A 13,770-nucleotide genomic window follows, 5' to 3' on the forward strand; every position below is an offset into this window, starting at 1 on the left:
TGATTGATTGACCATTGAGCCAAGGAGCCACACCGTCTCTTCACACTGATCAAAAGGTAAATGGAAGAATGAAGGTATCGGCAAAGGGCAAGGGCGAGATTCCTCACGCCCCGCACATCTAATACTGTACCATCAGCTAGGAGCTCCTTAGTTGTCTGTTACGACAGACAGTGGTTGTATTCTACTACCCCCAGCTCACAGGTGGAAAGCTGCTGAGTGAACTACAGGACTTGCTGAGGAATGCAATGGTAAACATCTGCCTCCTCTTGACAGGGGCCGCGCAGACTCCTAGCCTAATGTCACTCAGGGCGGGTCTTCATACAGGATCTCTCTTATAAACCCGGACCGTCTAGCGGCGTTTTTACTCTCCGAGACCTAAGCAGCTGTACGGGAGGCGCTCACGTGTTCGACCTATCAGCTGTTAACATCGTGATCAATGCAACACCGTATTATCGTATGTAAAAGTTATTTCATTGAGGTAATAGTAAATGAGTTCGAAACTACTGGCTCAGTGTTCATGTGCGCCCTTGAACAGATAGCTAGATGACACTGGTGCGAATCTTGAACGGTCACCGAATAAATCAGTCGGTTTCTTCTGCACACAGGCTACAAAGCTGTTACACAGGTTTACAGGGCCCAAACCTGCTGATCCAGCCACAAGAACGAGTGGTATCTTCCATCACTGAATGATTGTTTATTCGACCCACAGCTTGTGTTCTTTCCGGATGAGGCCTGGTTTCATCTCAATGGTCGTGTGAACGGTCATAACTCTCGCTATTGGTGTGCTGAAAATTCTAACAGTGTTTATGACGTCCCTCATTAAAGCAGGGCGGCCGCTGAGGCAGCTGCTGTAGCGCTCGGTCTGGGTTTGTAAGAGAGACCCTGTACTTGGCTCTTCTCGCCATTGTCCTTCCTCCCTGCGAATGCATTTACGAAATAGAAAAGCTTCAGTATTTATTTTAATAACGTACGGTAGGGTAAAAAATGCCTCATCGTTCTTTCTTTCATAATACTACACAACGTACATTATAATATTCCTTAATCACGAAGAATTATTGATGTCTAATAGGGGGGGGGGGGGTAGGTCCGTAAGAGCAGTACTGTTTCCTTAACGTGGAGTGATCTATAGGAAAGGATGGTTTCCTGATATACTATTATGCACTCATTCTGCAGAACATTTAACTTTGTCACACAATTATTCCACAACAGTTTATAATGCCAATAGTAAGAGTCAGTTAACTCAGTTTCCTATGAGGTCTCTCTGCGTGAAGTTAATAATAAGTTTATCAGTGGTTCGGTTTTATATTTTTCAAACTTTATTTGAACAGCTCTTTAATTTAATTTTGTTCGTATATTTTTCTATGTTGTAATCGAATAAATTATTGTAACCGAGACTTCTAAGAATTTCTAAGTGGTTCATAGTTGCCAGTTCACCAGCTTGGCCATGTTAAACATTATTTTAAATATTCTTACAATAACAAATACTCCCTTTATTCATATGACTTGATAGTGTATTGCACCAGCTGTAATTACATTTATATTAAGTTATTCATAGGTTTTTCATTGTATTTGAGGGGACCCGAATTTTTATTTTGGTAGGCGGGCCCTTGTCCCTGCCTCTTCATGTCTCCTTCATCTCATTGTGACAATCTCAAAGCTGTCGAGGTTTACGAAATATAATGTTACGAACGAAATTCCGATGTGTGACTTTCCTTGCTGTAGGCTCCTGTCGTTGTGAGTTTTCACACATTTACGACAATTCTTTCCACTGTTGACCTTGAATACTACGATAATATTACATCAGAATGATGGCATCGGGTGTACTGGAGATACTGACTCAAAGAGCAGTGTCGATTCAGGATGAAGGAGTTTTATTACACGCCATAACTATTCCACATCGGTAGGAGAAAATGTCAAGGTTTTCTGAGTCACTCTTGTAACAACACTTACTATTAACTTATTAAAATATATTCATTTTCTAGGATTGTCTGTAGTTGATTGGTTTTGATAAGCGATTTGCGTACAATTTTATATTAGAGTCATAACTTACTTCACAATCCACGGCTCCCAAACTTTTAAACGATCATGTCCAAACGGATTCTGGAGACGTACGATACAAGAGTATTCTTTACCATTTTCTCTATGTTTTCACGCATTCTTCAAATTTAGACATGAAACAACAAGCAATAAATCCCATTGCCTGAAAAAATACAACGGATTCTAATTTCTTTGACTAAAAGCCGAAAATGTACGAGTGGTTATAGGAAATGGTGTGGATCCCCTGTCGAGATTCTTTCCAATAAAGTACTTCACATTTTTTAAAGCGTTTAATTGTTTCTTATCCACTTACACTGAAAGACATGCAAATTGCATCCTCGTCTAAGCAGAGCATCAACCATACAGAACAATGCTCATACTACCTCATGTTACCTGATGTTATGTCACATGCCAAGGCCTTCTTCCGCTACCAACCAACAAACGAAGGGACGCTTTTAAAAGCTTCACTCGAACTACCATTATAAATTCAATATTATTTTTAAAATGTGTGCTGCAAAGTTTACGTAAGTTACGTTTTGATACAGGAAGGTTCGTTCCAATGCGGTACCGAAACAATTCTGAATTGCCTGTTCAAGAGCAGTAGCAAAAGTGCTCTTCCAACATGAATGAAGAACTGGTTCTGAATTGTTGTTGCTTTTAAGTCCCAGTAACTACTTTTACCGTTTTCGGAGGGTTCTCAACATGTGCATTACATTCGACCAATGAGCGGCGTGACTTACTTCTCATATAAATAACTAGCAAGATACCCGTGCTTCGCTACGGTATTATAATGAAATTTATAATTGAATGCTTAACGTTTTATATATAATCCACCGAAATTCGCGATGTGACTCATTTTCTGAGAGAATCCGCCAAAATTCGTGATCTGATTCGTTTTCTGAGAGATTACGGCAAAGTTCCACCCATTTTTCAATCTTTCTTTCCAGCAATCGATTTCGTTCTTCCCGAGCTAATTCCAGGTATTCCACTCGGTCAGTTGGGTCCCTAAATCCTTGCCATCTTTTCCTATAAGAAGTTTTAATATGGTTCAAATCCTGGAGGAGAGCCGTGTCGTCTTGGGTGCCTTGGCGGTACTGAACCCGCGGCCGGACTGCATTCGTAGTCACTACCCGGCCAGGACCCGTTTCTAGCGCGGTCCGCACATTTGGACGACGGTCCAGATTATTATTATTATTATTATTATTATTATTATTATTATTATTATTATTATTATTATTATTATTATTATTATTGATGTTCTGGACCTCACAGCAAGATGCAAGACCGCTACTTGGCGGTAAATTACATCTGCTGCCATTGTCATTGCTGAAAATGTGATCAGCACCATCGTCGTGCGTAGGCAAGTGCGCGAGATTTCTGGCGATACGAATGATATACTTCCGTGCATTATTGATCTTATTATAGAGGTGAACAGTTGCACGGTCAATATCATTCGTATCGTTTATTTCAAATGTGTTTAAATTTGTATTTATATGTCAGGAGAATCTACTGTAATCGAACTTTATGTTCCCCAAAGGAAAAGATGGCTCTTGAAAACGAACCCAGGAAAGATTAAAAATGATCAGTTTATGATCAGAATAAGTACATTATGAACAGTAAAATCAATTGGTCTCAACGCATTTTTCACCCCACCACCGTTAAATTAATTTACCCCCATCCTCCGAAAAAGAAAGCGTGTTTCTTTATGTTTTAAGGAGATTCCAAATACCAATGTTCACGTCTGTTACCTTCAGTTCTGAGATAATATAAGTATCCCCATAAAAAGAAATAACTTTTTTCACTTCCTTTCACACTCCTCCCCCCTTAAATGAATATTCCGACAAAAAAATACTTGTTCCTTTAATAGTAAAGGATCTTCTAAATACCAATTATCACGACTCTAACATCTTTAGTTTTTGAGATATGTGTTCTCATAAAAGGAATTCAACTCCTTTTCACCCCCGCCCCCAAGATGATTTCCCCCAAAACGCTTTTTTCTTTGTTTTTAAAGGAGATCCAAATACCAATTTTCATGTCTGTAATAACTTTAGTTTTTTAGATGTAAATATTCTCATACAATTAATTCAATTAATTTTTCAATTGTTTCACCTCCCCCCCCCTTTATTATACTTTCCGAGAATACGCGTTTCTTTAATTTTAATTCAGATTCCAAATACCAATTTTCACGTCTGCAAAGTCTTTCTTTTTTTGAGATAATAGTATCCACATACAAAAAGTTCAACTAATTTTTCAATTCCACCCTCCCCCCACTTTAGGTGGATTATCGAAAAAAAAAGTATTTCTTTATTTTCAAAGGAGATCCGAAATACCAATTTTCAGGTCTGTAATATCTTCTGTTTTTAAAATATAAGAATCCTCATTTAACACATTCAACCCCTTTTTCACCACTCCTATTGCGAATTTCCGAAAACAAAAAAAAAAAAATGTTTCTTTATTTTAAAGCAGATTCTAAATGCCACTTTTTACATCTGTAAACTTTAAATGTTTTGAGGTATAGATACACTCATTTTAGAATATCACCTCCTTTTCATCCCCCCATTAATTGGATTTTTCCAAAACAAAAAATACGCGTTTCTTTATTGTTAAAGGAGATCCCAAATACCAATCTTCATATCTGTAATATCTTCAGTTTCTGAGATATAAGTATCCTCATTGAAGGCATTCAACCCATTTTTTACCCTTTCTCACCCTTCCTATTGGGATTTTCCGAAAACAAAAAAAATACGTGTTCCTTAATTTTTAAAGGAGATCCCAAATACCAAGTTTCAGCTCGGCAATATCTTCAGTTTTTGAGATATAAGTACCCTCATTAAAGGCATTCAACCCCTTTCACCCCTCCTATTGGGATTTTCCGAAAACAAAAAAATGTGTTCCTTTATTTTTAAAGGAGATTCTAAATACCAATTTTTACATGTGTAAACTTTTAAGGTTTTGAGATATAGATAAACTTATTTTAAAATTTCACTCCCCCCTTTTCACTCTCCCATTAATTGGATTTTCAAAACAACGTGTTTCTTTATTTTTAAAGGAGATTGCAAATACGATTTTTCAGGTCTGTAATATCTTCAATTTCTGAGATATAAGTATCCTCTTTAAAGGCATTCAACCCGTTTTTCACCCTTTTTCACTTTTCCTATTGGGATTTTCCGAAAACAAAATATACGTGTTTCCTTATTTTTAAAGGAGATTCCTAATACCAATTTTTACATCTGTTAATTTTTAAAGTTTTGAGATATGGATACACTCATTTTAAAAATTCACCCCCCTTTTCACCCTCCCATTAATTGGATTTTCCAAAAACAAAAATTACGTATTTCTTTATTTTTAAAGGAGATCCCAAATACCAATCTTCAGGTCTGTAATATCTTCAGTTTCTGAGATATAAGTATCCTCATTAAAGGCATTCAACCCCTTTTTCACCCCTCCTATTTGGATTTTCCGAAAACAAAAAATACGTGTTTCCTTATTTTTAAAGGAGATTCCAAATACCAATTTTTATATCTTAAAACTTTTAAAGTTTTGAGATATAGATACACTCATCTTAAAATATCACCCCTCTTTTCACCCCTTCAGCGACAGAATATCCAAAAATCCTCTCTTAGCGAGCACCTACATTGTACTATGAATGCATCCTCAAAATTTCATTTCATTATGTCCAGTAGTTTTGGCTCGGCGATGATGAATCAGTCAGTCAGTCAGTCAGTCAGTCAGTCAGTCAGTCAGTCAGTCAGTCAGTCAGTCAGGGCATGTTCTTTTATATATATAGATGACGTCGTCGGTCATCCGACATGTTTTGCTCACAGGCGAACCTCGATCCTACATTACTGGAATTTTCAGTTCGCGAAGTAACTGTAATTTCCTGGTGGTCTGTCCTATTGATCACTTGTACTTATTTCTCTATTACACGAATTTCTCGATTTCTTGAATCAAACATTTTCTCCAAAAAACGCAGAAAATACTCGAACACAAACTGTGCTATTCAGTATTTTTGGTATTTGTTTTATTGTCCCTTAACGTACTACAGCGCATCTTTCCAGCCGACCTCGATTGGCTGTCAACCCCTGGGGCAGCTGATGCACTCTTTTACCATACACATGCTATTTTCCTACATACAGTCAGTCGAATGTAAATTATAGTGTTTTCACTGCATTAACTGTTGTTAAAAACTACGAGTGTGCGAAGGAAAGAAGCTTAAGAGTAAAAAGCAGAAGAAACTAACATATTTTTTCCGAAGTTGTTAACGGAGGTCTCATGTTCTTCTACTGTATGTGTTCTGTCTTCAACGAGTTGTATTGATAAGTGCTCTAATGCTCCAGGAGACGTCCATATTTACGGCAGAACTGCTCGCTTTGGACTTTCACAGCATACACAAGGAATATTAATTCTTACAGATGCCCAAAGTGTTCTACAGCGACTAAGCAAGGAATATTAATTCTTACAGATGCCGAAAGTGTTCCACAGCGACTACACAAGGAATATGAATTCTTACAGATGCCGAAAGTGTTCGACAGCGACTACAACATCCTCAATGGAACGTAAAGTGTAATCACTACCTTTTTGACATTTTTCAAATGGCATACACAGCAAAAATCGTCGGCATCGACATAAAATTCCTCTGGCTTAAAGGACACGCTGGCAGAGAGCATAATGAAATAGCTGATCAACTTGAAAAGCAGAGCATCTAAGATGGAATCTACAACGCTATGGCGATTCCATATACGGACTTTATACATTACTGCGCAGAAAATCTCACAATGACTGGTCGAATAACTGGAACATAACGCAGGGCACTGCTCATCAGCCTCACATACCAACACGACACTGCTTTGATAAATTATATCTGAGTAGGAAACACCTTACGTTGAACCTTACGCATCTGTCTCCAAATCATCTTCATTCCAGTAGTGGATTTCCCTATGTGCAACAAGGACCAGAGGAAATTGCCGATCTTAATCACATAATTTTCGGTTGTAGTGAATATCCGCAAGCACAACGTGTTTTATATTAAATAAATGGCCCTCATTCACATCCCTTTTCCTACCAGTGTAACATGTTTACTAAGAAGATCTGACATCAACATTTACCCAGCACTTAGCTAATTTTTAAATATGACTGATCTGTAGGAAGGACAGACTTCGGAATGATCACATACGAAGAGACCTGCAGGTCAACCTGACCATGGAAGAAAGGCTGAGTGTTGGAAGGCTGAAATGGCTAGGACGCGAGCGGATGCAGATGACTCGAACATCAAGGAAGTATTTTGAAACGTTAGTTCCGGGACGAAGACCAATTGGACTCCATAAAAAAGGTGGTTAGATGAGATAAGAGAAGACCTAGAGAAGAAAGAAGAAACACGGGCTGTCCTACAGAGAAAAGAAACATACCACGGCGTAATAAATTGAAGTACATCGTTCTTGAAACATCCACTGCGGCTCGCTGGAAGGAATTCATGATGATGATAACAGATCTGAAGATCTGAATGAGACACTAATCTCTGAAGGTTCTTTAGCGTGTGGCGTGAAGTGAATAAAATGCCATGTCTGGAAATAGGCGGCCTCAGAGGGGTTCCTTCAACTTCGGAAGCAGGCAGAAGTCACAAGGACTCATGTCTGGTCTGGTGAGTACGGAGGGTGATCCAAGACGTCCCAGTGCCATCGCTGCAATAAGAGCTTGACAATGTTTGCGACATGACAACGTACGTTGTCTCGCAACAAATGTGGACGCTTGCGCCGTATAGCCGAACGCAGATATCGGCAATAGTAGTCACTGTTGACGGTTCGTCCCTCAGACACAGCACACGCTCTTAGTCGTACGACACAATCAGCATAAGCTTCACCCGACTGGGTTCCTGCCGACCTTTCTGTGGACTTGGCGAACCTGGATGACGCCATTCAGGCTCGTAGGCTCGTGCCCACGTCTCATCAATGGCGACAATGCGCTGCGCCATCTGTCCAGGTGGATGCCAGCCAGTGCATACCGGTGCCATACCTGTACGTCGATGAGTTGAAATGGAGCGCAATTTTCCTCATGTTAAGACATCGCACCGTTTGATGACTGATGACCTCTACGGAAACTCCCGGACAGTCCATGCATGGTGTGCGGGAACGAGACCACTCACGATATCAATCTGATGTTCACGGCCGAACTGGGCGGTGCAAATCCGTAGTGTGATTCCGACCTGCACGAAACACCTTGACCTATCGTGTAACCGTCCTATACGGTAATGCATTCTCACCACAGACTTCACGTAATCCTGCCTCTTCTACAATAGTCCGCCATCTACTTCGATCCTGAGCGGCTGGTCTCCATTGCCCTCAGGTCGGCTTTAACTCCATCGCTCCATCTATTACGGAGCCTTCCTTATCGCCGTCTTTTATCTCTTCGGGATTTAACTACTTTTCTTGGCATTCAATCTTCCTCCATTCTTTCCACATGACCAAGCCATCGCAGTCTCTGTGCCATAATAAATCTAACTTTATCCTCCTAGTCTAATATGCTCCGTATTTCAGCATTCGTCCTTATCCTCCAACCATTCTGGTCTTGAATTGGGCCATGTATTCGTCTAATAATCTTTCTTTCAAATATTCTTAATTTATTTTCATCATCAACTAAAAGGTTCCAGGCTTCTGAGCCATATGTCACTACAGGTCTAATAAGGGTCTTATATATTTTGAATTTTGTAGGTTTAGACAAATTTAAATAATGTGGGATTTGCATAATAGGCCCTGTTTTCAGCTATTATTCTACGATGTATCTCCTCACTTATTCTATTATTGTTCGTCAACATGGTTCCCAAATACTCAAAACTTCGTACATTCTCAAAACTATGCACATTTATTGTCAAATTATCTTGACTTCTTCTGCCCTCTATAACGGTCACATGCATATACTTGGATTTACTGTCATTCACCTCCAATCCCATCCGTTTTCCTGCTTCCCCCTTTTCAAGAAACATTTCCTTCAAATATCTATCATTCTGGCCATTAACATTACATCATATGCATACGCACAAATTTGTTTAGATTTATATACAATGTTTCCAATATCCATAATTTTTTCAAGGACTTGGTCAATTGCCAGATTCAAAAAAGTAGCTGAGAGTGCATCCCCTTGTCTGACTCCTCTATGAAATGAAATGGCGTATAGCTTTTAGTGCCGGGATTGTCCGAGGACATGTTCGGCTCGCCAGGTGCAGTCTTTTGATTTGACGGCCGTACGCGACCTGCGCGTCGTAATGAGGATGAAGACGACACATACACCCAGTCCCTGTGCCGGCGACATTAACAAATGATGGTTAAAATTCCCGACCCTGCCGGGAATCGAACCCAGGACCCCTGTGGCCAAAGGTCAGCACGCTAAGCATTTAGCCATAGAGCCGGACTCTGACTCCTATATTAAGAGCAAACTCATTTCCAATTCTTCCATCCACCATCACCTTTGCCCTTACTTCTCCCAAAGTGATCCTAATCAGTTTCTGTGGTACTCCTATTGTCTCCATATATTAATTTAGCTTATCTTTGTATATACTGCCAAATGCTTGTCTAAAATCTACAAACCACATATGTAGATCTATATTATGCTCATAGCATTCGTCCATCGTTTGACGTACCACGAATATTTGATCTACTGTGCTCCTATTTCGCCTAAAGCCACACTGTACTTCATCCAATCTCTCTTCAGCATATGGAGTCAGATATTGTAATAGTATATTTGAAAATACGTTATAGATGATATTAAGTAATGTAATTCCCCTATAATTAGTGCATTCGTATTTATTTCCCTTCTTATATATTGGGAAAATTATTCCTGTATTCCACTCATCAGGTATTCGTTCTTCCTCCCAAATCTTAATAATCAGTTCATGTATCTCTTGTAGCATTTCTTTGCTACAATGTTTATTCAGTTCACTTGTTATTCCGTCTTCTCCTGCTGATTTTTGGTTATTTAATTTTGCAATCGCATTTTCTACATTTTTCAATGTGGGGGCATTTATCCATTGTTCTGGCCCACTCTGCTCCATATGCCTTTAACTTTTTTCCACCTCTTCTCTTTCCTTGTTAAGGAGCTCTCAGAAGTATTCGGTCCATCTTTAACTTATTTCCTCTTCATTCTGTAGTAACTTACCTTCTTTATTCTTACAGCCAATTCAATCTTGGCTTATACCCCTTCCTGAAACAATTAATTTCATTATAGAATTCCTTTGTCTTCTGTAACCTTTGTGTCTCTGTACTCTCTAATTTCTTCTTAAGCATCTCTATTTTCTTCTTCTTACAGATCTTATTAGCTTCACGTCTACATTTCTCATACTTTTCCCTATTTGACCTTGTATCTCTCTGTAACAGTTTTGCTCTTGCTGCATTCTTCCTTCCAATCGCTTCATCACACTCCGTATCACACTAAATATTTCTTTTCTTTTTAACTATACCCATTGTTTCTTCTGCCGCATTGTCTATGCACCTTTGAACTTTTGCCCACCTTTCCTCTATTTCAGACATTTGTCCAGTCTCCTGTAAAGTATTGTTCATTTTTGACTGGAATTCTTGTTTTCCTTCTGGTTGTTGTAGTTTTTCCAAATTCCATTTCCTTCTTTCCGTACGTTGTTGCCTCTGTCCTGTTGCCAATTTTTGTCTCACTATTGCTTTTACTAAATAGTGATCAGAATCACAATTTGGCCCTCTGCATGTCTTTACGTCAATGATGGATGCCGCAGGCCTCGCAGTTACTAGTACAGGATCTATTTGACTTACCACTGTGCTTCCTGGCATCTTCCACGTCCATTTATGTATATTTTTATGATCAAAGCAGGTGCTTTTAATTATAAGACCACTCGTAGCTGCAAACTGTACTAAATGAAAACCATTCTCATTTGATTCTTCATGTAGTGTATATTTCCCTGCTATTGGTCTCATACACTCTTCCTTTCCCACTTCGGCATTAACATCTCCTAAAATAATAATCATGTCATATCTTGGTCCCTCTTCAACGGTTTGTACTAACTCATCATAAAACTGTTCCTTCTTTTCCTCATCTGCATCTTCAATTGGTGCATGTGTTGATATAACACTTATTTTCCTAAACTTCCCCTTAATCCGAAGCGTACACATTCTATCTGAGATAGGTTCAAATCCTATTACACTCTTCTTCAATTTCCCATGTACTACAAATTCCGTGCAGAACTTTCTTCCGGCCCACTGTAATAGAGGTTGTCCTTCCCATCTTATTTCCTGAATCGCTACTAAGTCGTATGCAAATCTTTTTGTTTCATTTACTATTTCTTCGCCAACGGCCGTAGCCGTGTTGAAACACCGGATCCCGTGAGATCTCCGAAGTTAAGCAACATTGGGCGAGGTTAGGAGCTGGATGGGTTGCCACGTGCTGTTGGTGGGGGGTAAGGGAATGGAGGAGCGGAAAGGAACTGGCCACCCGCACGTAAACTCCGGCTCAGGAACACCTCTGCGGAGGTTCGGACCTGCCTTCGGGCAGAATAACCCTTACCTACTATTTCTTGCATTTGTCCCGACTTCAACATTGTTCTTACATTCCACGTCGCCATGTTTATATCCGCTTTCCTTACTCGTGTCCTTTTCCTATGCTTTTGTCGTCATTGATTTCCGTCCGGTTTTCTCGTAGAAGTCTTTTTTACAAGGTGAGGCCGTTAACCCCACGCTCAACCCTATCCACTGGCTGGGGACATTGATTTTGAAGCATCCTACTCCTAGTCAGGTTGTCTTCACCACGATTAAGGAGTCCCGTCTATCCCGTCTTATGTCCTCAATTAATTCACCCCAGTGAGGATGGGTTGCCTCATCCGCCTTTTCCACCATTCCGAAGGTCTCCTTCTCTGCTGGATCCGCCGTTCACCCGTAACCCTGGGCATGGCTTCCACGTTATACCCCGTGGGACTGGGTCCCCACCTGAACTTAGCCATCCTTTTACACTGGCCGATGGGAGTAGAGGATGCCCACCCCCGCAACGTGGAGTTACCCAAGTGGAGAATAGGAAAGGTGAAATCGACTCTCTTTACTTCAACGCCACTACCAACTGGATGTCAGTCAAGTGCATACTACACATGCCCGATCTCCTGCGAGAGTCTGGACTACGTTGCCATTACTCTGTTTACAGCCCTCGTATGATGGCGCCATCTTGGTGTTCTTTGCTACCCATTGGTTTTTGATTGCATTATCAACTCCTTTACAAATGCTTTTTTTTTTTTTAAACCAGCGTGTTCTGCTGTTAACAAGAGAGACCCTCGTATAATTATCACACGGCGTTTACGACGTGATGACTCACAACACGAACGTAGATCATCACTTTTATAGGCCATAATGACTGACGTCCGTCCCATTGGTAACAAAGACTTATGAATAATACAAATTACTTACATAATTCAATAATTGAGACGCTTAAAATTTATGCTTCACGGCTTAATGTTTTGTCACTCCCCCAGTCACGTGCGCGCCGTCTATAAACACGGCGTTGTACCAATATCACGAGCAAGTTTCCAGAAACTAAAAGAATGTTCTTTTGACTTGGCTTCTAGCTCCAGAACTAGATCAAACTGGTGATGGTGATTATTGTTTTAAGAGGAGGTACAACCGGGCAACCATCCTCTATATAACACTAATCAGAGAGAAAAATGAAAGGGATCCGCCAAAAGAAGACAAGGGCTACGGAGGGCGTGGAATGAAAGACATCCTAGGCCTCGAGTGCTCTAATACTGTCGGGGTCGAAAAGAACAAGGGAGGTCGGATGGGATAGATGAAAGTGAGGAGCCTGGCACAAGTAAGTGGAAGCAATGCAAGGACTCAGCTAAGAGCCCCGTGGTCGCCAATCCACGCTCCAAAGTTCTGAGGCTCTGGGGCAGGGGGTACCGTGGTTGTTATTCCACCGCCCCCACCCACAGGGGTCGTATCTTCTTGACTCTGCTTATTCCAACCTGTAGTACCTTCATTCCAGTGACAGATGGAAAGTCTGCTCGGAGTCTTTCACCCCGACTTACTCATGACCACATGCTTGGCAGTAGAAACTGTTGCTGCTTGGTATGTGTATACATTTATTCAGAGAATAAACACTTCCCCATTAAGGAGGACAAAGTATGCCTATACTACGCTTCGACATGACTGTAGACAAGGTTCAAGCACAATCGCTTACGGTAGCAGGGATTAATTTGCAAAGTCTGTGTTTCTCTCATGGTCAATTTTATGTAGCTTCTTCCAGTGTGACAGAGTGTGCGGTATACACGTGGAAATACGAGAACGCTTTGCAGACGGTCATTCTGTTGTGCTTGCTGTGGTTGTCCGATGTGCATTAGCTTTCGTGGTGAAAAATAAGTGAATTGTCGGGAAGTAGTGAAATTCGTAATTGTTTGTTTGATCTCGACGGCGAAGGTGATAGCGACGTATTTTTAGAAGGAATTGACGATGATTTTGACAATAATTCGTCAGGTAGTGGCGAGTTATATGAGCCTAGGCTAAGTGATTTCGACACTGATATTGACGATGATGTGGAACACAATGAGCCAGCCACTGATGATGATAATGATAATGACGGTAATGCAGTTGACCAAACAGAACCGAAGTGGACAAGAGTTTACCTTCTAGAGCCAGAAATAAAAGTGGAAGAGAAGTTCAAGGTTCGAAACGCAGGAGTGCGAAATTGCCCTCGGAGAAACAGTCCTCCTCTAACATATTTCTATTTGTTTTTCTCCAATGC

The sequence above is a fragment of the Anabrus simplex genome, chromosome 11 (genome assembly GCF_040414725.1).
Source record: "Anabrus simplex isolate iqAnaSimp1 chromosome 11, ASM4041472v1, whole genome shotgun sequence".
NCBI lineage: Eukaryota > Metazoa > Arthropoda > Insecta > Orthoptera > Tettigoniidae > Anabrus > Anabrus simplex.